The sequence below is a fragment of the Dasypus novemcinctus genome, chromosome 1, assembly GCF_030445035.2.
Source record: "Dasypus novemcinctus isolate mDasNov1 chromosome 1, mDasNov1.1.hap2, whole genome shotgun sequence".
Taxonomy (NCBI): Eukaryota; Metazoa; Chordata; class Mammalia; order Cingulata; family Dasypodidae; genus Dasypus; species Dasypus novemcinctus.
The window spans coordinates 199,876,141-199,900,237 of NC_080673.1; the positions used below are offsets into that span (position 1 = coordinate 199,876,141).

The window sequence follows — 24,097 nt, forward strand, 5'->3', positions numbered from 1 at the left end:
TCCTTCCCCAAGTCCGTTTCTAGCCATTTTCGCGGCGCTCGCGGCTCCCCGCCTCTGCCCAGCCTTTCTCCTCCCGGAGCCTCGCCCTCCTCGGCAGTCAGCGCTCCGCCGTCCTCGCAGCGGAGCGGGATGAAAGTAGCGCTGCTGGAAGGACAGCGCCGAGGTGGTGGCAAGATGGGCAAAAAGTCCTTCGAGACGGTGCTGGACGAAATTAGAAAGGCTGTTTTGACAGAGTCCAAGTTGAAGGCCATTGAGCACGTGCACGGCTACTTCTCCAGTGAGCACGTGGTTGATTTACTGAGGTATTTTTCCTGGGCTGAGCCTCAGTTGAAGGCAATGAAAGAATTACAACATAAAATGGTGGCTGTTCACCCAGCGGAAGTGGTCAATATACTCCACTGTTCCACCTTCAGTAAAGACAAACTAGTTGCACTCGAACTGTTAGCCTCAAACATTGCTGATGCACAGAATTCCCGTCCCATTGAAAGTTTATTCAGGATAAACATGTCTGAGAAGAAACTGTGCGAGAGAGTGCTTGAACAGGCTTTCAAGGGAGGCTGCAAAGCTCCTCATGCCACGATATCGTCGTGTGGAACGATCCCAGGAAATCCATGTCCTAAAGGAAAGCCTAGTCGCATAAACGGAATTTTCCCAGGAGCCCCTTTGAAGAAAGATAGCGAAGGCTGCAGCGACGAAGGCAAAGGAGTCGCTGCGCCGATCCTTGGACCGTCCAAACCGCCTCCTTCCACATATAATCCACACAAACCTGTTCCTTACCCGATGCCGCCCTGCCGGCCACACGCAACTATTGCACCAAGCGCTTACAACAGTGCGCGGCTGGTGCCACCAGCCAGGGTCCTCGCTCCAGGTGTGCCCCCGCCACCTCCGCACACGCCTAACCCCGCAGGAGCAGAAAATGAGGACGCTTCCAGTCAGCAAAACCCACACAGAATCAAACGTTTCCTGCCCCTCCCGGCCAGCTCTTCTCTCCCGGGCTCCAACCCGGCCACGCCTGCAGCACCCGCCCCGACTGCCGCCCAGGGCCCCGGCAGCTCTCGGCCCCCGTGCGCATCAAGGCCGAGCCCACCAGCCCCGCGCCCTCGGCCTTCCGGGGCCCCGCACCCGCCGCGGGGCCCCTCGCGCTGCCCCCGTGCCTTAACCCCGCGCTGTTGGCCGTGTCCGGCCGGAGCTCGCCCTTGGGCACCGCGAACGCCCTGGCGCCCATGGCCCTCCCGCCGCCCGGCCCCGCCGAGCCGCTCGCGCCCGTCTTCGCCGCGCTGCCGGCGTTCGCGTCCAAGGCCAGCAACTTCCCCCTGGCGGGCGGCGCCTCCCTCAGCCCCGCAGGGGCCCTGCCCGGCGCGCTGGCCGCCACCTCGTCGTCTGCCGCCGGGTCCGCCGCGCCCCCCAGCTCCACGACCCGCCTCACCGGCCTCCCCGCCGGCGCCTTTCCTGCTCAACCTGTCCACCGCCGTACCCTCGCTCTTCTCGGTCACGCAGGAACCGCTGCCGGCCTCGACCCCGCCCTACCCCGGCCTGTCCGGCTCCAGCGCCCCGAGCGCCAGCCCTGCCCTGGCCTCCTTCCCGGGGCTGCAGGTGTCCTGCACGGCCCCCGCCTCGTCCCCCGCCCCGGTCCTCCCAGGATTTGCGTCAGCCTTCAGTTCCAGTTTCAACTCCGTGCTCGTCGCACAAGCCGGTCTGTCCTCTGGACTCCAGGCCGCAGGCAGCTCTGTCTTCCCAGGCCTCCTGCCCCTCCCGGGGATCCCCGGCTTCTCCCAGAGCCCCTGGCAGCGGTCTCTGCAGGAGTTCCCGCACAGCACAGCCGCGCAGCCGGCGTGGCTCCAGCAGGTGCATCCCGCGGCAGGTCTGCAAAGCTGTCCAGCTCAGCCCGCCATGTTTCCCAGTTTCCCTTCAGCGCCGGGAACACCGTTTTCCCAGCAACCAGGCCTCTCCCAGAGTGGGTGGCAGTGAACATGCCGTCGTTTTTATTCTCCTGGGGAGCAGCAGCAGGTTGCCCGGAAAGTGCGACTGCAGGAGCAGCACGACCGGTGTGAGGCTGGGCGAGGTCGGAACACGCGGACGAGGACATGCCTGGGGAACGGGGATCAGAATCCTGAAATCATCGTTGCTTTTTTTTAATGGTTTTAGATATGAACACTCTCTCTGTAAATAAACAATAAACCAAGGAGGAAAGTATTTAAAAAGTGTTGGGGGTGAGCGGATATAGCTCCAGTGGTTGAGCGTCCGCTTCCCATGTACTAGGTCCTGGGTTCAATCCCCAGTACCCCTAAAAAAAAGCTTTTGGGGACTTTTCACCTCCCATCCTGTGATGCTTGAGCTGTGTAAATGATCTACATAGAAGGAACATTAAAGAGGAGACTAGACTCTAGTCGAATACAGCCTTAAATCTCGTGTGGCTTCTGCTGATGGAGGTCATGGGGTGCCTGGGACTTGTGGGTGCTGGGGCCCTGGGGGCACACCACATGCCAGGGAAGAATCAGCGCCCCAAACGTGTCCACGGAGGAGCCTGGGACCCGTGCTTATTTAATTTCTGATACTAATGATCAGAAATGCTGAATTAACTCAATATATTTCAGGTAAGTGAAAATGGTGCTTCATGTAGTCTTTAGAATGACTTTCAACTGATTTCGACTAAGATATATATCCAGAACTACTTTCTTACAGAAATACAAATAAAGCTTGTGGTAATTGCCTTCAGAACCCCATTTCTTAAACTCAGCAGTAGCCAAATGAGTGAGGGACGCTCGACGCCTCCGCCGCCCTCGTCACTCACTGTGCTCCGAAGTTCTTGGCGAATGTTTACAATCATGGGATGTGGAATTTGTTTGTTCTTAAAAATCAGATGCTACGAGATCACACCAATCATGTGACACCAGGTCGAAGAGGCGCTCTGTTAGGAGGTGTGCATTGTGCCCTCTTGCTCAAGAATCTGGGGTAGAGGACACTTCATTTGCTTAATAACAGCTCTGCCACATTCGGGGAAAGGAGGGAGAGTGATTAAAAGTGTAAACAATAGAATCTGCTGTAGTGCATTTCGTCATCTAGAAGTTTTACTTTTATAAAGATGGTGTCTGGAAGATGCTGCTAATGTATTTTCCTTCAACATGGGGAACTTTTTAAGTATATTAAATATTCCTGTATTGTTAGTTTTTAATAATTTTTAAAATAAACTTTATGGATATGAAAAAAAAAGGGTAGGCTTAGGAACACCAGCCTTGACTAGATGGAACACACTGTCTGATCAGCACAAAAATTGTGTGAGGAGGCGTTTGAACTTTGTATGGCCTGTTCCCTAGTATTGCAGGTGCTACAGCTTTAATAGCAAGCAGCCTTGAAAATAAACATAGATAACTAATGCTTTGCAATTTCTAATAAATACGATGTGGAAACTAGGGTCGAGGCTCTCCATTCCAGAAGCTGTTGAGTCCCCTGGTCCCATCTTTATCTTCTCTCTTGTGTTTTGCTCTCTGTTCTTTTATTTCTTAAGATCTGCATCGCCTTCCCTTCATGCAAACCTGTCGCTGAGCTGGTCTCAAGAACTGGTGTCCAAACAGGGACTCAAGGGGAAGAAGAATCACTTCAAGCAAAACTAAAGGTGTTGTCATGGCGCAGAGCCCCGAGTGGTTTAGAAGGCCATCCAAGTCCTTGGTGAGTAAGGACATTCTCAGGTATTTTAGCAGGGTTACGATGGGAAATGGAGACAGTTCAACAAAATAGCACCCGTGTGTCTGTCTCTTGAAACAGCTCCTTAAAGCAGGAGGAGCCAAGGTCAGTCAGCCTCATATTTTAGAACTCTTACTGATTACAGAAACCCTTTGCCTATTATTAAATCTGTTTTGGAACCCTTGCAAACAGAAGGTGAGGAAGAGAAAAATGAAAATAGAGAATGTGAGGAAGTTCCTCCCACTGAATTTTTTTTTTTTTTTATCATTTAATCATTACTTTATTTCTCTTATTTATACAGTAAAAATTGCCCTCTTTTACAAATTTGATTGCTTTTTCTAATGTTTTTTAAATTATTCACAATCTAATGTTAATAATACCATATTATCTTTACAGTGCATTTTGTAAATGTAAACATTTTAAAGTTATTATTACATTATTTTATCTTTAAAATTTCACATTGTGAGAAGAATGATAATTACTCAACACTTCAAACTGGTAATGTTGCCCATGGAAAATCTGCACTACCATACAAATGGTAAATTTCACGTAAAACAGGTAGAGTCAGTTTAATTTTTGACGAGTTCTGTAAAATTAAAAAACTACTGCTGATGAAATTGTTAACAAGTTGCTGAGTCTTCCTCCACAATACTTGTCTTGATTATTTGGTTGACAGTTTTGATTTTTTTTTTTTTTAATTTTTTTATTTTTTATTGAATTTGTAATAATATTACATTAAAAATATATATGTGAGGTCCCATTCAACCCCACCCCCCCACCCCCCCCTCTCCCCCCCCCCCCCCCCCCAACAACACTCGTTCCCATCATCATGACACATCCATTGGATTTGGTAAGTACATCTTTGGGCACCTCTGCACCTCATATACATTGGTTCACATCATGGCCCATACTCTCCTCTATTCCATCATGTAGGCCCTGTGAGGATTTACAATGTCCGGTGATTACCTCTGAAGCACCATCCAGGGCAGCTCCATGTCCCTAAGACGCCTCCACCTCTCATCTCTTCCTGCCTTTCCCCATACCCTTTGTCCATTATGTCCACTTTTCCCAATCCAATGCCACCTCTTCTATGTGGACACTGGATTGGTTGTGTCCATTGCACCTTTATGTCAAGAGGAGGCTCAGATTCCACCTGGATGCTGGATGCAATCCTCCCATTTTCAGTTGTAATCACTCTAGGCTCCATGGTGTGGTGGTTGTCCTTCTTCACCTCCATCTTAGCTGAGTGTGGTAAGTCCAATAAATCAGATTGTAGGTGCTGGAGTCTGTTGAGGCTCAGGATCTGGCTATCACATTGTCAGTCCAGAGATTCAAATCCCCTAAATATATCTTAAACCCCAACATTAACTGCACCTCCAGCACATTAGCATGAAAGTCTTATGAAGGGAGATCCCATCTGAGTCCAGATTCATCACACATAAACATCATTTCCAAAGAGGGGCCATCTGCCCTGGTAGTTAACCCCATGTTACTCAAATGTGGCCAGTCTCGAAGCCAAACTCAGCATGTAAATGCAATGCCTTCCCCCCAGCGTGGGACATGACACCCGGGGATGAGCCTCCCTGGCAACGAGGGACCACTATCAACTACCAACTGATGATGCAACTGGAAAATGACCTTATATGGAAGGTTCAATGCGGATCAGCAGAATATCCATGTCTACATAAAATACCATGACTTTAAAATGCTGTTTGACCTAAAGTAAGGGGGAAATGGAAAGGAGAAATGAGTTTATATGGCTACGAGTTTCTAAAAAAGAGTCTGGAGGCTGGCAGAAGGTTTGCCCTCATGCACAACTGAGCAGAGTCAGAGAGACAGATAAAGCAGATACAACCCCCAGATATTGGTTCCTTTGAGGGCTAAAGAGACCCATGGGAGTTATGGTCATGGCCGATGGGGTTAACCACTGAATTTTTTGATGATACTAAATCTAAAGTTGTTTTGCCTTCAGCTCCTTCATTAGCAGACTTTAGAAAGTCACTTTCCCCTCCCGCCGACACCTCCTCCCCCTCCTATACCTGGAGAGGCTCAGCCAAAGTTGTCAGCTCTACAAGAGCGCATTTTACAGGCTAGAAGGGAGAGTGACTTGGAGGCACTTCAAATGGCCTTTCCGGTTACTGTACGAGAAAGAGTAGCTCCCAGAGTGGACCCTCAAAATCCAGATGGAGTTTATGAGTTCACTCATGAGCCCTTCCCATTTAAAATTTTGAAAGAGTTAAAAGCAGCAGAGCAACAATATGGTCCAAATTCTCCTTTCACCTAAGGGTGCAGTGCAAGGTCTTGCTGAAGGCTGAGGCAGATTCCAGCTGACTAGTCCACATTGGCACGCATCATCCTAGGGTCTGGAGAGTTTTTACAATTCAAAACCTGGTGGACAGATCATGCAGAGACTCAGGCTGCTCATAATAGAGTCCATAATATCCCCATTTCCTTGGATCAGTTAGTGGGGGTGGGGAATTGGGCAGGAGTAGATCAGCAATTAACAATGAATGATCAAGCCATCGCACAGGTCCTTCGCTGTTACTTAAGGGCCTGGGGAAAAAACTGAAAGAAAGGCCAGCCTCTGGTGTCATTTCAAAAATTATTACAAGAACCTAAAGAACCTTACCCTGACTTTATCGCCTGGTTACTAGAGGCTATCAAAAAACAGGTCAATAATTTAGAAGCTGCTGCTACTATTTTACAGCCAATGGCTTATGAAAATGCTAACCAGGATTGTCAAAAAGCTGTTGGGATTATGAAAGGTAAAGTAGATTTGACTGGATATATTAAATTGTGCCAGGATGTAGGGACGGAGGGCCACCGTGCTACAGTGATGGCTCAGGCTAGCGCAGGGATGAAAACCAATAAGAGGTTCTCTGGAAAATGTTTCAATTGTGGAAAAATTGGTCACATGAAAAAAGATTATCAGAAAAGGTCTGAAGGAAAAACAATGCCACCCAGACAGAATATTTCTGCTCTGAAATGATTTGAGCGAAATGATTTGAGCCTTGTCCCCACTGTGGTAAAGGAAATCATTGGTCTAGCCAATGTAGGTCTAATTATCATAAGAATGGCACTCCCTAGTTGAGAAACTTCCAGTGGCCTTTCTTAGCCCCGTTCCAAAAGGGGGCCTTCCCAGCTCAGCAGAGCAATCCTGGCACTCCCGGATACTCCACAGTGCCCTGGACTTATCCCCCGCTCCAGCAGGAAGTGCAGCGGTAGATATCCCTATGGTAGAATCTGTTATCTTGCTTCCAGGGGACACCCCCATCTGTGTAAAAATGGGAATAAAGGGACCTTTACCAATTGGCATGGTAGGATTTCTCAGGAGGAGCAGTCTCACCTCCCAGGAAGTTAGATATAGGAGTAATTGTGACGACCAAGGAGAGATTCAAGTTATCATGTCCACCTCAGTTCCTTGGAAAGCTGATATTGAAGATCGCATAACCAATTGTTGTTGCTCCCTTTTGTTCCTGTAGGAGCTAGTAAGAAAGTCGGAGGGAAAAATGGCTTTGGAAGTACAGGAATGACAGGAGTATTCTGAACTGAAAAAATTTTAGAATCTCGTCCTGTTTGCGAAGTAACTATTTAGAACAAGCTCTTTAGAGGACTTATTGATACAGGAGCTGACATTTCTAGCATAAGTTCTAACCATTGGCCCTCTGCTTGGCCATTACAAGATGCATCTATTTCTGTGGTGGGACTTGGCACTCCCAGAGGTTTAGAACAGAGTGTGCAAATTTTTCATTGTCTGGGACCTGATGGGCAACTTGCCACCCTGCAGCCATATGTTGCAGACTTACCTATTAATCTCTGGGGATGTGATCTATTAGAACAATGGCAGGCTGAAATTTATATTCCCCAGGTTAGCCAATATAGTAAACAAAGTGAACAATGAATGAGGAAACAAGAGCATGTTCCAGGGTTAGGACTGGGTAAGCATCAGCAGGGAATTGTTGAACCAATAAACCCTATGGCTCATAGTAATCGTGAGATATTTGGATATTCACCTTTTCCATAGTGGCCACTGTCCAGTCTAGCCTCCTTGGACCACCCAAACCCATTCCTCTTAAATGGACTATAACCTCTTTGGTTTGGGTTGAACAGTGGCCCATTAACTCAAGAAAAATTGGAGGCACTTCATAAATTAGTTAAGAAACAGATAAGGGGCATATTGAAGAATCTTTTAGTTCTTGGAACTCTCCAGTGTTTCCTATTAAGAAAAAATTAGGCAAATGGAGACTTTTAACAGACCTTTGGCTGTTAGTGCAGTCATTCAACCTATGGGTGCACCTCAGCCAGGTTTGCCCACACCATCTATGATCCCTCGTAGCTGGCTATTTGTTATTGATTTAAAGGATTACTTCTTTACAATACCTTTGGCTCCCCAGGACTGTGAGAAATTTGCATTCTCTATAACTTCATTCAATAATAAGGAATGTCTGAAATGGTTTCAGTGGGAATATCTTCCTCAAGGAATGCTTAATAGCCCCACAATGTCAAAATTTCGTAGCTAAAGCCTTAAATCCAGTCATTGACTTTTCCTTCTTGTTATACTATACACTACATGGATGCTATACTGTGTGCCGCTCCCTTTTCCCAGACTCTAGTTTTAGCTTGCCAGGCCTTAGAAAAGAGCTTAACTGCAGCAGGGTTAAAACCTGCTCCTGAGAAAATTCAAAATGTTACTCCCATTTCTTATCTTGGGACTATAGTTAACAAAATTACAATTAAGCCTCAGAAGGTTCAGATTCGTAGGGACGCTATTAAAACTGAATGATCTGCAGAAATTATTAGGAGATATATACTGGCTGAGGCCCAAAGTGGGCATTTCCACATATGAACTGTCTAATCATTTTTCCCTATTACAAGGAGATCCTCAATTAAACAGCCCCTGGGTTCTGATGAGAAAAGCAGAATTAAAATTCATAGAGAAAAAAATTCAAAGTGCCCAAGTTGAATGCATTAATCTAGAACAGCCAATGCAATTGTTTATCTAGCCTTCCTTATACTCTCCCATGGGAATCCTTATGCAACAAGATCATATTGTAGAATGGATATTTTTACCTAACAGTGTTGTTAAAACTTTATCTCCTTGTGTGGGTTTTATGGCCTAGATTATACTTAAAGGCCATGAACACACTCATGCTCTTCACAGACAGGGCCCGTCTCATATCATTCTTCCACTTTTATGCAAGGAAGTTGAGGCTTGCCTACAAAATCACTTACCATGGCAAATAGCCTTTGCTGATTATATTGGACAAATAGATTATATTGGACAAATCATTACCCTAAAAATCATATATTACAATTCATTAAAAGCACTCAATGGATTTTATCTAGTATAACTAAGTCTCAACCAATACTTGATGCCCCTACAATTTTTACTGATGGGTCTAGAAATGGCATAGCTGGGTGTACTGGGTATAAAATTAAGAAAATTCCTACTCCTGGATTTTCAGCTCAGTAAGCTGAATGAATAGCAGTACTTACTGCTTTGCAAGACATACTAGAGTCCATAAACATCCTTCCAGACTCGGTGTATGTCATCCTGGTTATTCAACTGATTGAAACAGCTCTTATCAAGCCTAACTTAAATCAGTTTCTTTGTAAGCTTTTTCATAAATTTCAACAGATAACTAGAAATAGAAAAAGTCCATTTTTTATCACCCACATTTGATCTCATTCAAATTTACCTGGACCATTAGTATGAAACAATGATGCTGCTGATAAATTAGTCACCCCTGTTTTACAAGAAGCTATTCATTTTCGTACTTCAGCTCATTTAAATGCAGCTGGCCTCAAAGCTCATTTTCCTTTAACAGACACAAGCTAGGGACATTGTTCAAACTTGTCCATCCTGTCAAATTCTTAATAATCCAAAGCAACTGGAACCTGGAGTAAATCCCTGTGGTTTAACTGCTAACACACTGTGGCAAATGGATATAACTCATATCTCCCCCTTTGGAAAATTATGTTATGTTCATGTCTCTGTAGAAACTTGCCCAGGATTTATTTGGGCTACAGCTCAGACTGGAGAAACTTCTCAACATGTAAGACAGCATTTGTTAGCTTACTTTGCTATACTGGGACTTCCTCTGTCTCTAAAAACAAATAATGCCCCTGCTTATACCAGTGTCTGCCTTAAAAGACTTCTAGATACTTGGAGTATTTCACATACTATAGGACTTCCTTATAACCCCCAAGGGCAAGCTCTTGTCGAGCAATCAAATCAACCCCTTAAATTCATGTTACAAAAACAAAAAAAGGGAGACAAGGAAATACCACTCATGCAGTTACATAAAGCACCATTCACTCTTAATTTTCTTAACTGGAAGGGACAGCAGCTGAAAGGCATTTTCAAAATAATTCTAAAACTCAAGCCCAAACCCTGTCTGAAAAACCTTTAATTTGGTGGAATGGTCCACTGACCAATGAATGGTCAACAGGGAAGCTGTTAACTTGGGGATGAGGGTATGCTTGTGTTTCCCCAGGAGACAGAGAACATCCTGTGTGGGTACTAGCTCATCAAATAAAACCATATCATGAACGCCGAAAGACGAAGAAAGTTCCTGTGGGACCCAGAACCTCTGGTCATGCAGATGGAGAGATTGAGGCTGGAAACCACATGGCTGGGTTCCACTTCAAAGATTAGAGCAGATTCACCTCCCACCCGGGAGCAAATTAAACGTCTGAGTGTCAAGAAGCTGAACAACAATCAGAAAAGGAAGAATTGCCAGTTACTGCTCCTAATTTGCTGGTAGATATGCTCACCATAGTAACAGCAACCATAAGTGTTTTGCCTGTAAGCAACTACTGAAACTAATTATACTTACTAGGGTATATATTCCTAACCCCCCTTTCCTATGTCCCATACCTTGGATGGAAACCCATCCTGAGATTTATATTAGTGATTCTTCCTGGGTCCCTGGGCCAGAAAACTACCACTTGCCATTACGTCCACGAGAGGAGGGCACTAATTTTAATGGGACCCTAGGATTCATCAAGCTACCCTTATTTGTTGGCCCTGCTGACAGGTGTCTAAATTTAACATGTCAAGCATGGCGGTCAGTCACCCCTAAACATGGAAATATTTCTAGAGCTCAATTACATCTTATATCAGGGTTGAATTTTTAACATAAACATTATAATAATACTGGCCTCAACCCTCCAGACAACCCTCCAGACAAACCCAATTTAGGTTTGATAAGATACGTAGATATCCTTCTCGTAGGAAGTCACAAAGTGAACCCCTTTATTGGGAAGATTGTCGGGGGTCTAGTAGTGTACTGCTAATTAATGGTTCCCATGGACGTAACTGACTGGTCCCCTAAGGGGTACCCAATTCAGAACTGCAGTATGAATGAGACCTGTTCTACTTATGAAGCACTGAGTTGGAAGGTGTGTAAACATAATTTTACTATGTTATTATAACTTCTGCAAAACACCCCATTATCTGTCATGGGATGGGGATGGTCCCACCTTTTTCCAGTATTAGGTCATGGACCAGCTCAAGTAACATTATGGAAAATTCCCTTCAGTGTAGTGTCCATTCACATATGGGAAGGCCACTATCAATATTCCAATAATTATGCTTTATCATTTACACTTCTGACAATTTCTCTTTCCATATTCAGTCCTGTGTCCACAATATATATGTTTTCATGACTGGAAGCTTTTAGCTAAATCAGACAAACCGAGAAGTCCAGTGTGAAGATAATTCATGTAAATTATATACTTGCCTTAATTCATCTTTATTCAATAGTAATCATAGCTATGTTATTCTTAGACGGCAGCTAGGCATTTGGATACCAGTTAATCAAACTCAACCTTGGTAAGCTTTGCCTGATATGCATGCTTTGTTATTAGTCTTATAAAAAGTGGTTAAGCACACAAAAAGATTTATTTATTTAGCAGCTATTATGGGCATTATTTCCCTTACTACAGTAGCTGCTGTTTCTGGAGTGACTTTACATCAAAGTGTCCAAACTACAGAATTTGTCCAAGCCTAACATCATAATGCAAGTCTGCCTTGGTGAAGTCAAATCAAAATCAATTCTAGGTTAGTAGATTTGGAAAATGCCATACTACTCCTTGGAGAGGAGTTACAAAATGTAAATATGCAATTGAAATTAAAATGTGATTAGAATGTTTCTAACTTCTGTGTAACCCCACATGTTTATAATAATAGTCATCTCTTGTGGGGAAAAATAAAACGCCACTTACTCAGACATCAAGACAACTTGAGCTTAGATATTTACCAATTGCAAGCTGATATAATGAGTATTCAAAATGCTGATTTGTAATTGTTACCTATTTTTTGAATGATGGCTAGAATTGCTGATGGACTATAGTCACTAAACCTTATGGCTTGGGTGAGAGGTTGGGGAGGAGGTATTCTAGGAGGAATGTTGCTTATTTGTCTCTGTTTCTTTTGTGCTTAGGACTCAGATACAGGTCAGTTATTTCTAAGAGACCAGACATTGAAGAAAGTAGTATATTTAAGTATGCCTATCAAAAAAAAAAAAAATTTACTTCTAAGGAGGACTAGCTCATTTGAGTCCAAGGTAAAATATTCTCATTCACCTGAATAGTTCACCTATGTAAAACTGGTCTTCTGTTTAAGTCTTGTTAATTAATCTATTTAAACCAGATTCCTGTACAACTGATTTGTTCTATGAAAAGCTTTGTTGTAGGTCATTCTGAAGGTCCCAGACCCTCCTAAGTGGAGATAGCCATACCACAAACATGGTCCATTAGACTTTTTCAAGTCAAATGACCACACAGCCTTTTGAGGCCTCCTGGGCTTCACAGTAGATAGTGTAATTACTGATTTTGAGTGCAATTACTGATTTTGAATAAGCAGATGTAAGACTGAACATTGAATTTGTACCTGAAATGATATGTTCCTGCTCTGAATGAAATCTTTCCTACCATTCCTTAGAATATTCCTTAAGTTCTGGATCCTGCAACTACAACATGTCCCACTTGCTCACCTCTACTCCCATTTGGGTTGATTTGTGCATACCCTCCTGGGATCTGATGACATTGATGTCAACCTACATACCCATGTGGACCAGCCCTTCATGTTGGATCTTCCTGAGCCAGATAAGAAGCCCAACACCTTGGCCAAGGATATGAGAAGTCTACCACCTTTCCCTGTGTCATGGCTCACCACTGGGAAGGAAGTAACTTTCCCAACCTAGCCTATTTCAGGAACATCATGGAGAGGAACCCCAGAGCCCACATCCAGACACCTAAGCCTCTCTCCACATGTCCCAGGAAGCCAAGCTGGCTCATTTCAACAAGGTCACTCCAACTCCCTGACAACAAATGGGCCAGTCATGAAAGTCTCCAACAGCCCTACTCAAGGAGAATGATACTATTAATGAGAAAAATACCCTATTAAGAGAAATACACTGATTCCTACAACTTTTTTGAAGTTTCTATTTAAACACCATGAAAACAGATTCTGTTGGCTGTGGGTTCTTCAGGCATGTGCCATGTGACACATTCAAGAGCACAGCCAGAGGCACAGGAAAGCCACTCCTCTGCCCACATTTCTACCCTAGTAGTGATTCTTTCCCAGTCACTGTGCAAAGTTGGACCATCTGCCTGAGGGTCCATGAATCAGAAAGTAACTGCCCTGCTGTTCCAACTGCCTTCTCTGCAACAGAGACTTGCCCATTCGTGATCTCATCAGGAACATGCTGACCTGGCCCGTGTCCTACTGGAGTCCTGAGGGTCCTTCCTCTAGACCCAGAGCCCTTGTGGTCCCACATGACCCTCTGCCAACCCACTAGTAACACTTTCCATCCTGTGAAACCACAGCTCCCATGTCCAGAAAAATACTAGGGTCCCTGCTTTAGTTGCCTTACTCTGCTGCTGCCCACTACACCTCAGCAGGCCCCATCTACCACTACCCCTGCCAGTAGGTGAAATATGAATTCTTTTGTACATTGTTTGTTCCACTCAGGCCTGAAGCTCTCCAGACCTGCCCCTCACCTCCCAGCAGCACTCTGGAGCAGAAGACCTTGAGTGCCAATCACTCTGAATACCTCACCTCCCCAGCATCCATCCTTCCAGAATAGACACCCCTCCAAAGGCCAGATACTGCCTGGAACTAGCAAGTTTCTTCCCTGAGCTGGGTCTCAGAAAATCACAGCATATAACACTCTATATCTTGAGAGTCTGGCTGGGCCCTCTTGGCCAGTCCTGCAGGAGCCTCAGGCTTGTGCTGACATGGGCCAGGAACCAGCCCACTACCTAATCTGGATCAGGGAGCACCAGAGCAGAGATCCCCAAAAGGGTCCCACCAAGGTCATCCCTAAGCAGCTAGAAGAGCTGGAAACACTGTTTACAAGCAGCAAGACATTCTCCATGAGACATTCCCATCTCTGGAGAGACCCATGGTGCCTTCTGGGGAGGTTGGGAATGCTTTTCCTTTACACAAAGGTTCCTAGTCATCCAGGTAAGCAGGACTTGGAAGAAGCCCTCCCTGGATCCCCAGCATGTGGAGTGGCACTAGAAACCAAGGCCTGATATGACATCCCTGATTAGAAGGTTTTCATACCAGCTGGGCATATCTTAACATAACAGGCATCCCCTTCTATGCAATTTCCCAAAGGCTACTCTGCAAATGCAGGAATTATTCTGGAAGAGTGTACTCACAGATTCGGCAGGGATTGGCAAATAAGCAGTACCCTATAGAAAGGCCTAGTAAGCAGCTCCTTGGAGAATCTCTCATCTGCATGAGGAGCACATGGTCAGGACTGAGAAGGACAACCCATTGTTACTAGTTCCAGGCTCAAGAGAACAAGTATCACACACTGAGAACCTTCCCCAATTCTGCATGACCAGTCTATGTAGGCACAATGTTCCTTCAGATTAGTACATACTCACACAGATATTATCTTACTCAATAACTCTGACAGGAAGGAAAGCCTGTTTCTCATGAGCTTTGAACTTATGGCACATTCCACTTCTCCTTATTGGCCAGTGTCTGAGATTGATCTATTAAGGTCTTTTGACCACGACAACTTGGTACAACAGACAACTCTCTCTGGGCATATTGGGGAAGACAAAGGGATCAAAGATGCTGGTCTAAGCTTTCCTGAGATAAATAAATTCTAAAAACAATCTTTCATTTTACTAATGACCAGACATAAAAGCCACAACTAAATTATAATCCAAACTGAATCTTACCACCCACCTAGCATCAGTGCAGTCAAATTTAAATGTATTTTAAAAAATCCAGACAGCTTGTTGAACAGACTACAAAGTCTCACTACCACGCCTTCAAAGTTGGAATCGAGGGGTTTCGGGTGAGCCCCAGAAATTTATATTTAAATGTCACAATGATATTTGAGGCTGCAAGTTGGGACCATACATTGAAAACCACTGCATTTTATCATGGCAGCCTACTTTGTAATGGATAACTAAGAAGGCTAGATATGAGGGATGCAAAGTTTTATGAAGGCAGTATTATATTCTCAAATATTCAAGTACAAGTACTGAAGGAAAATTACTCTAAATTCTTATACTTCCGAAGATGCAAAGCCATTAGACAAGGAAAGTAACTTGGGTGTTAAGGACCTCAGTAACATGGCCATGGCTTATATCTCCAGCTCAGTATCTTATCAATAGTTTCTCTCATTCTCGATTCATATCATGGTAATATTATTCCTAATTTTGCAATAAATTACAGGATCCAGGTCAGAACCTACATGGTAATAACCACAACTACCACACCAACACATAAGGGACATTATCAGATCCAAATGTCACTCGAATTCAGGCAGTAGTACAAAATACTCTCAGAGGTGTCAGATCTTCTCTCCATATCTGATGTTCAAAGCTCCATGATATACATTAGGTTTTCTTCCTCTTTCCTCCTGTGGAGCCAACTGCCCCAGACACCACAGAGAGTAACAAAGTGTGCCCTGAACTGGTTGCAGTGAAATCCTGGAACTGAAATTTCTGACAAACATCTTGTCAGGAAGCCTTCTTGGCAGGCTCTGGGCAACATAAGACATTGAGTGGAAAATAAAGAACCCTGAAAAAGATTTAACATACTGCCCATACTACATTATACAAATTTAAAACATCCTTAAAAGGTCCATGATATATGTTTATAGAACAGGAAGATGAAAATTCTGAGATTCTACCCAATAGTCGTACATATAAAATCCCCACAAAGAAGAAAATCCCTCTTCTGATTAGGCAATGCCATACTATACAATTCGGTATAGAAGGAAAACCCACACTTAGCTTAGAGATGTCTGCACTACAACTCAGGACCACCATCAATGGCTTAAAGTCTGGCAGGCAGAAGATGTCTACAAAAGGGTCTCATTTTTCAGAGATAGCAATGATGTCATCATACACTAATTCTGTAGCCAGTAGAGAATTAAGTACACAGGAAATTGGAATAATCACATGGGGGTAGACATCACATGTAATGGAAGAACAGCATAATCAAGGTAAAACAAACAAGAAATCAGAAAAAAGGCTAGGAATTGGAGATGAAGTAACAAAGTGTCTCAAACTGACATGGGAAAATAGTCAATAAAAGGGCACTAAGTTATAGAATTAGCTACCTAATAAAAATGGGGACCTGTGGAAAAGATGAGTTCCCAGTTCTAAATCCAAAAGTATCTCAAGGCAGATCTGCCAAGGGGAGAGGTATCTGCTAAGTACAGATCAACCTATGAATCAAAGCATTAAATGCCCAGAATTCACTATCATTTTATCCCTGAGGATTCATAAGTGGGGAGACATTCTGCTCCTTTTCGAAGTCCAAAATTATACCCATGTTCATCTTCTTTTCCTGGCCTTCACAAATAAGGGAGGTAGGTAAACCAAGAAAAAAAAAGAGCAGCAAATATCAGGGTGGTTTCACAAACCCAGAACATCCAGATTGACCCCAGACCCCCCTTCATGGTCAAGAGGGAGAGCCCAATCCAACCCACAGTGGGAAAAAAATTAAATTTTTAAAAACCACTTTTCCATTCCTACCTGTCACTAAGTTAATCTCCCCTATGGTAGTTTGAGTATTTTATGGACCCCATAAAATATCATGTCCTCAGAGCTAATCCCTTCCTGTGGGTATGAGCCTATTACACGGAAAACCTTTTATTTTATTTTTTTTTCTTTTCTTTTGCCTTTTTTTTTTCCAAAGATACACAGATCACAGAAATGTTACACCAAAAAATATAAGAGGTTCCCATGTAACCCACACCCCACCCCACCCCACACCTCCCACATCAACAAACCCCTTCATCTTCGTGGCATATTCATTGCATTTGGTGAACACATTTTGGAGCACTGCAGCACCACATAGATTATAGTTTACATTGTAGTTTATACTCTCCCCGGTCCATTCAGTGGATTATGGTAGGATATAAAATGTCCTACAACTGTCCCTGCAATATCATTCAGGACAACTCCAAGTCCCAAAAATGCCCCCATATCATACCTCTTCTTCCCTCTCCCTACCCTCAGCAACTCACATGGGAGACCTTTTGATTAGGCTACTTCAATAGGGCATGGCCCAAGAAGGGTCCTAATCCTCTTATTAGGGTCCTTTATAAATGGAATGACTATAGAGAGACACAGAAAACTACAGGAGCTTGGAGAGGAACCCACAGAAGCTGAGAGAAAAGGCTACTTCTGGAATAGCTAGAAGCGAAAACAATTGAGCCCAGAGAAGGTGAGACTGGCAGATGCTACCATGTGCCTTAAAATGTGGCAAGAGGGAAACGGACTTTGGCCCAGTGGTTAGGGCGTCCGTCTACCACATGGGAGGTCCGCGGTTCAAACCCCGGACATCCTTGACCCGTGTGGAGCTGGCCATGAGCAGTGCTAATGCGTGCAAGGAGTGCCGTGCCACACAGGGGTGTCCCCCGCGTAGGGGAGCCCCACGCGCAAGGAGTGCGCCCATAAGGAGAGCCGCCCAGCGTGAAAGAAAGTGCAGCCTGCCCAGGAATGGCGCCGCCCACACTTCCCGTGCCGCTGACGACAACAGAAGCCGACAAAGAAACAAGACGCAGCAAATAGACACAGAGAACAGACAACCAGGGGAGGGGGGGAAATTAAATAAATAAATAAATCTTTAAAAAAAAAAAAAAAAAAAAAAATGTGGCAAGAAGTCCAGGATCACCACAGTCAGTCTTCAGGGAGAAAGTGTAACCTGATGCCTTGATTTGGACACTTATCAGCCTTGGGACTATAAGCTTGCAAGCCAATAAACCCTCATTGTAAAACCCAACCCATTTCTGGTATATTGCTTTCAGCAGCTTTTAGCAAACTAAAACAAATTTTGGTGCCATTAGAGTGGGGTGCTATGATTGCACATACCAAAATTTCTAAAAAGGCTTTTAAATCGATTAAGGGTTAGATTTTTGGCATATTTGTGAAATGCTTGCTATAAAAGGCCTGAATTGCTTTGAAGAGACTGCTGGTAGAAATTTGGATGCCTAAGATATTTCCCACAAAGTCTTAGACCAGGGGTTTTAACAAAGGGTCCATGAGCTTGCATTGAAATTTAAAAAAACAACATTATTCTCGTGGGAACATGTTGGTGCAGGTGTGATATATTTATTAAATAACAGAGTATAGCTGGACTATTCCCCGTAGAATAGTGCCACATGTGAGGATTTAACTGAACTTGGAACCAGCCAGCCATTTCAGTGCAAGTCAGGATTGGAAATGCAGTTATCCAGGAAGGATCAGTGGAAAGCCTCCCTGTCTGATGGTTTGGACCCCTATGTCCTGCATGCAAAACCAAGTTTTGTGAGATCGGTATCAACTGAACCACTGTCAGCCTAGACTAAAGTGGCCAGATTGAAGGAAAAAAGGACTTCAAAGAAGAACCATGGAAGGCTGAGGTGGGAACTGAAGGCACTTTCCCAGGCAAGGAGAATAGTCCCATCAATCTTTGTGGAAAAGGTGAGTATGCCCCGGCAGTTGAAGAGGCAGACCTTCTGCCCCATTGTTCAGGAAGAGTACTGCCACCCCAGGCTTCAGAGAGGGTGGGGCTCATTCCCTGGGGATTTGGGAGAGTTTGACCACCACCCCACTTTTCTAAGGGGGTTGGGTTGGGATATGTGCCCCAGAGATTTGGGAGAGTCTGGCTGTCACCCCAGTGTTCTCAGAGGGTGGAGCCCAGAGATTGACCACACCCTGTTGCTTGATGAGGATGGAGCTGAGTGCATAGCCACTGGGCAAGCCCTTGGAAAGGGTGGGGCTTCCATTCCGTCAGGACCTGAGAAGAAACCATGGCTCCACAGACAGCTCTCAGACCTTGAAATCTAATGGAATATGCCCTACAGGTTTTCAGAATTGTTTGGGACCCATGCTTTCCTGCCATCTCTCCCAATGGCAATGGGAACATATATCCTAGCACTGTTCTTCCTTTGTATATTGGATACAGTAACTTGTTTTGTAAGTTTCACAGGTCCATAGCCTGAGGGGAATTTTGTCCCAGGACAGACCATGCTTATGTCAGATTTTTTTAGCAAATTTTTTTGTCTTTTTTTTTTAAGATATGTAGATCACACAAAACGGTACATTAAAAAATATAAGAGGTTCCCATATACCCCACCCCCCAACCACCCCCCCCCAAGTGCTCCCACATCAACAACCTCTTTCATCATTGTGGGACATTCATTGCATTTGGTGAATACATTTTGGAGAACTGCTGCAACACATGAATTATAGTTTACATTGTAATTTACACTCTCCCCCAGTCCATTCAGTGGGTTATGGCAGGATATACAATGTCCTACATCTGTCCTGCAATATCATTCAGGACAACACCAACTCCCAAAAATGCCCCTATATCAACACCTCTTCTTCCCTCTCCTTGCCCTCAGCAACTCCCATGGAAACTGTCTCTACATCAATGATACAATTTTTTCCATTGCTAGAGTCACAATAGTTCCATAGCAGAATACCAGTAAGTCCTCTGTAATCCATATTTTATTCCTCCATCCTGTAGACCCTGGGATGGCGATGTCAATTCCACTTCTAAATTGGGAGGGGGCTTAGATCCCACATGGCTGATGGATATGATTCTCCTGCTTGCAGTTGTAGACTTTCTCAGTTCCCTGGTGTGGTGGTTGATCATCCTCACCTCCCTGTTAGCTGACCAGGGTAAGACCAATGAACCAGAGAGTAGGTGCTGCAACTCCACTGAAGCTCAGGGCACAGCTAGTACATGGACAGTCCAGAGATTCAAGTCTCCTGAGTATACACAAACCCCAGTGCCAACCACAGGTTCAGTAAAAGTGACAGAAGAGGCATGTGTAGAGAGATCACATCTGAGTCCAACTATCACACTCAGGAGCACAAATTCCAAAGTAAGGCCCACTAACAAGGCACTGAACTCGAGCCATCTGCCATGATCTAGAACCTGTGTGTCTCTGTAGCCCTCAGGAGCACTAGTACCTAGCATTGTATCTACTTTGGCTATCTCTGGGATTCTGCTGAGACATGCATAAGCGTGACCGCTCTGATGACCTCCTGACTTATTTTGAAGTCTCTTAGCCATATAAACTCATTTGTCTTTACCATTTCCCCCTTTTATTCAAGGTCTTTCTCTAGTTCCAGCTAGTGATTGGTAGTAATCCCTCAGCACAAGGGAGGCTTATCCCTGGGAGTCATGTCCCACACTGGGGTGAAGGTAATGCATTTACATGCTGAGTTGGCTTAGAGAGTGGCCACATTTGAGCAACATGGAGGCTCTCAGGAGGTAACTCTTAGGCACCCTGCAGCTCTAGACTTAGTTGGAATTTCAGGCACACAGGCTCATAAGCATAGTCATCATTATCAAGGGCTCATCATCGGACCATCCTTCTTCACTGGTCTTTACCCTTGCACTTGGGGGATTGTTGCTGTTCCACTGGGGAATGTGACAGAGCTCCCCCAGCTAGGAACTCAGCACTCCCTAAGTTGTCATGTGTAACTCTAGCTACAATACCCAGCGAATATCTGAACATATTTATATACCCTACATGCATGCCCTAGAGAACTTTGTGCTTAATACTTTTACTAAAAGGAGTTAAGATTTTGAAATACTGTGATAGAATGAATGTACTTTGCATATGGAGAGAACATGTCTTTGGGGTGCAGAGGGTAGTGCAAGGTAGTTTGAGGCTTTTATGGACCCCAGTAAAGAAAATATCCTTAGAGCTAATCAATATCTGTGGGTTTAAACCTATGGTGGGTGGGAGATTCATTTAATTAGATTATTTCAGTAAGGTGTGGTCCACAGTGAGCCTTACTTCTCTTACTGAAGTTTATAAAAGGGGTGAAAATGAAGAAAGACAAAACTACAAGAGCTCAGAAAGGAACCACAGAAGCTGAGAGAGAAAGCCACAGACAGAACAGCTAGAAGCAGAAAGCAATGGAGCCCAAAGGAGAAGGCAGAGACCAGCAGACACTGCCATGTGCCTTCCCCTTTGACAGGAGTCCAGGATCACTCACAGCTGGTCTTTGGGGAGAGAATATCACCTGATGCCTTGATTTGGACACTGTTCTCCAGTCTCAGAACCATAAGATTTCAATATAGTCCTCATTGTAAAGGCCAACTCATCTGAGGTACATATTATTTTTGGTAGCTTTTATAGCAAACTAAAACAATCCCCATACCCTCCCCCCCCAGATAATGGGAGCCAATGCTCACATACTTCCAAGAAGCACAAGGATAGGCATCTTGATGGACCATACCAGATTCAGAATCCAAGGCCAAGGAATTAAACAGATATCCAAATATCTCTAACTCTGAAGAGGTAGACAACCTTTCTGAAATCTTTATGGACACAGGAGAAAATTTCCTAAGAAAGCAACAAGATGCTATTAAAGAGTCAACGTATTTCCCATCCTTAGATGGGATGAAAAGTCATCTGCTTCAAATTTGAGATTACTGCTAATAGGGCAGAGTTTTATATATTAATTTTTTTAAAGATTTATTTATTTATTTCTCTCCCCTCCCCCCACCCCAGTTGTCTGTTCTCTGTGTCTATTTGCTGCATGTTCTTCTTTGTCCGCTTCTGTTGTTGTCAGTGGCACGGGAATTTGTGTTTCTTTTTGTTGTGTCATCTTGTTGTGTCAGCTCTCCGTGTGTGTAGCATCATTCCTGGGCAGGCTGCACTTTCTTTCGCGCTGGGCGGCTCTCCTTACGGGGCACACTCCTTGTGCGTGGGGCTCCCCTGCACGGGGGACACCCCTGCATGGCATGGCACTCCTTGTGTACATCAGCACTGCGCATGGGCCAGCTCCACATGGTTCAAGGAGGCCCAGGGTTTGAACCACGGACCTCCCATGTGGTAGACGCCCTAACCACTGGGCCAAGTCCACTTCCCTATATATTATTTTGAATCAGATTTCAGAAAATAGGATTGATTTACCATTAAGAGAATGATGATTATTGACAATAGCTAATGATTCTAGAGTACACTTGAAGTAACAAAGGATCTACAAAATCTAGGTAAGGAACTTAGGAGTAAAGTGCCTGGTTTACATGTTTATAGGTCATATGATGACCTTCAAAAATATGTTTCATTTCAACTATGAAACCAATACATGTAGTAAGATTTTTTTAATCTAATGGATGGTTTTCTTTTTAAAAGACTTTAGGGGGCCATATATCAGATAGATGTATTTCAAGAGGCAATGCATCTAAAAAGAGGCAGCTGAAGAGGAAACCCACAAAAAGTGAGGGGTAGGAAGTCTCCTGCAGTGAAAAGTTTTAGGTCAGAAGATTACTTTGAACAGAGAAGCAGTAGGTCCATGAGGAATGCTTCCTACAACTACCCACAAGAAGTCCAGAAAGGAATTTCTCTGCTGTGCTACTCTGGTGTGCCTTGAAGTTACATGTTCCACCTTGAAGAAGGAGAGCTAGCAGCCTATGAGATGGATTCCCTGTACCAACACTACCAGAAAGTTCTACACCATGACAGCGCAGTATGTGATAATTACAGGTGGGGTCCATCCATGCTTTAGGTCTGAGTACATGTAAAATAACACTTCCCTTTATCTCTGTGTTTCAGACACATCATTTCCTCCACCTAAACCAAAAGGCACTGCAACGTTAAGAAAAGGAACACCAAAATTTTTTCCATCTGAGGAAGTAGGATAAGAAGAACTGAGGGCCCTAGATCCCCATTCTACATGCTCTATGTCAGGGTGAGGTGACTGGGGACCCCTCAGCACACCAGATAGAAGAGGTTCCCAAGTTCTATGCTGAAAATGGAATGCTTGACACTAAAAGAGCAGGCATGTAGGCAGAGAAGGGGAACAATACAAGCCATTCTGGGTCCAGCAGAAACCAATGGATTGAAGCCCTATAGGGATAGCACCTAAAAGAAAAGCATCATTTTCCTACTCTACTGCTCAGGATAATGTTTGCCCAAAAATCTGGATTAGGCTTCATCAATATTTGGTCAGAGAGTAAGGGTTTGAAGAAAACCTCATTCTTTCCAGAGTCAACCACAGCGGACCCATGAAACAACGTAATATATAATATCCAACTCAGTCCTGGCCAGACCTCCTCTCCCTCTGTCAGCATCTTCCAAAAGACCCTATTTAGAAGAAGAACCTGATCCAGGAAGGCAGATCCATGTCATTCTTTCAAAGAAAAAGTACCAGCAAGCAGTTGAAACTAAAAAGCATTCCATTCCCCAACCTATAAGCCTATTAGAAACCTTTACATAACATAAGGAAATGCTGCTTCCTGAAATTACGCTCTTCTGAGGGAAAAAAATGGAACTTGAATTCATTTACTACCTCCATCACAAGACCACCAGAATTCCTGCCCCAAATGACTGCAGATAGTGTGATTCTCTATTTCCTGGGTTTGTATACAGTCACCTGCAGAACCCATGCACATACTACTAAAGAATTAGGAGAGAAACATAAGAGCTACAGCTGAATGACCTTAAATGGTTGTATTTTCTTTAACACAATGAAAAATACCTGGAGTAATATGAACAGCAAATTTGAATAACTTAACAGGCCAATAAAGGTTATTATTTTGTCAAATCCATGGGCATTTGGCATAGTGATATAGTCTGAAGTCTATGATAAAAAGGCATGCTGTTTAATACAAATTCATACTTGAATTCTAGGAATTTCATATAAATTGTTATTCTTTAATTGAATTCATACTATTAGAATTGTTCAGGATTAACGTAGATGATCACAATACTGGTTCACCTGCAGGTTGCTTTTATAGCCCTTCCCACCCCCAACTACCCCCATAAATGTACAGCTCCCAGCATCACTAATACTTGAATGCAGAAGCCTGCAGATTGGACTGGAGATCGGTGAGGGAGATCAAGACAAGATAGGTCCTCTGGTTCCCTAACAATCCACCCTGGGAACCTGAGTCTCTGAATTCTATTTCAGTCTC

At 44.1% G+C, this 24,097-nt stretch overlaps 1 pseudogene; it reads left to right on the forward strand.

The window, feature by feature from the left end:
* The first annotated feature begins 6 nt into the window (after window positions 1–6).
* LOC101422730 (proline and serine-rich protein 1 pseudogene) lies at window positions 7–17,953 on the forward strand (annotated as a pseudogene).
* Window positions 17,954–24,097: the final 6,144 nt, after the last annotated feature.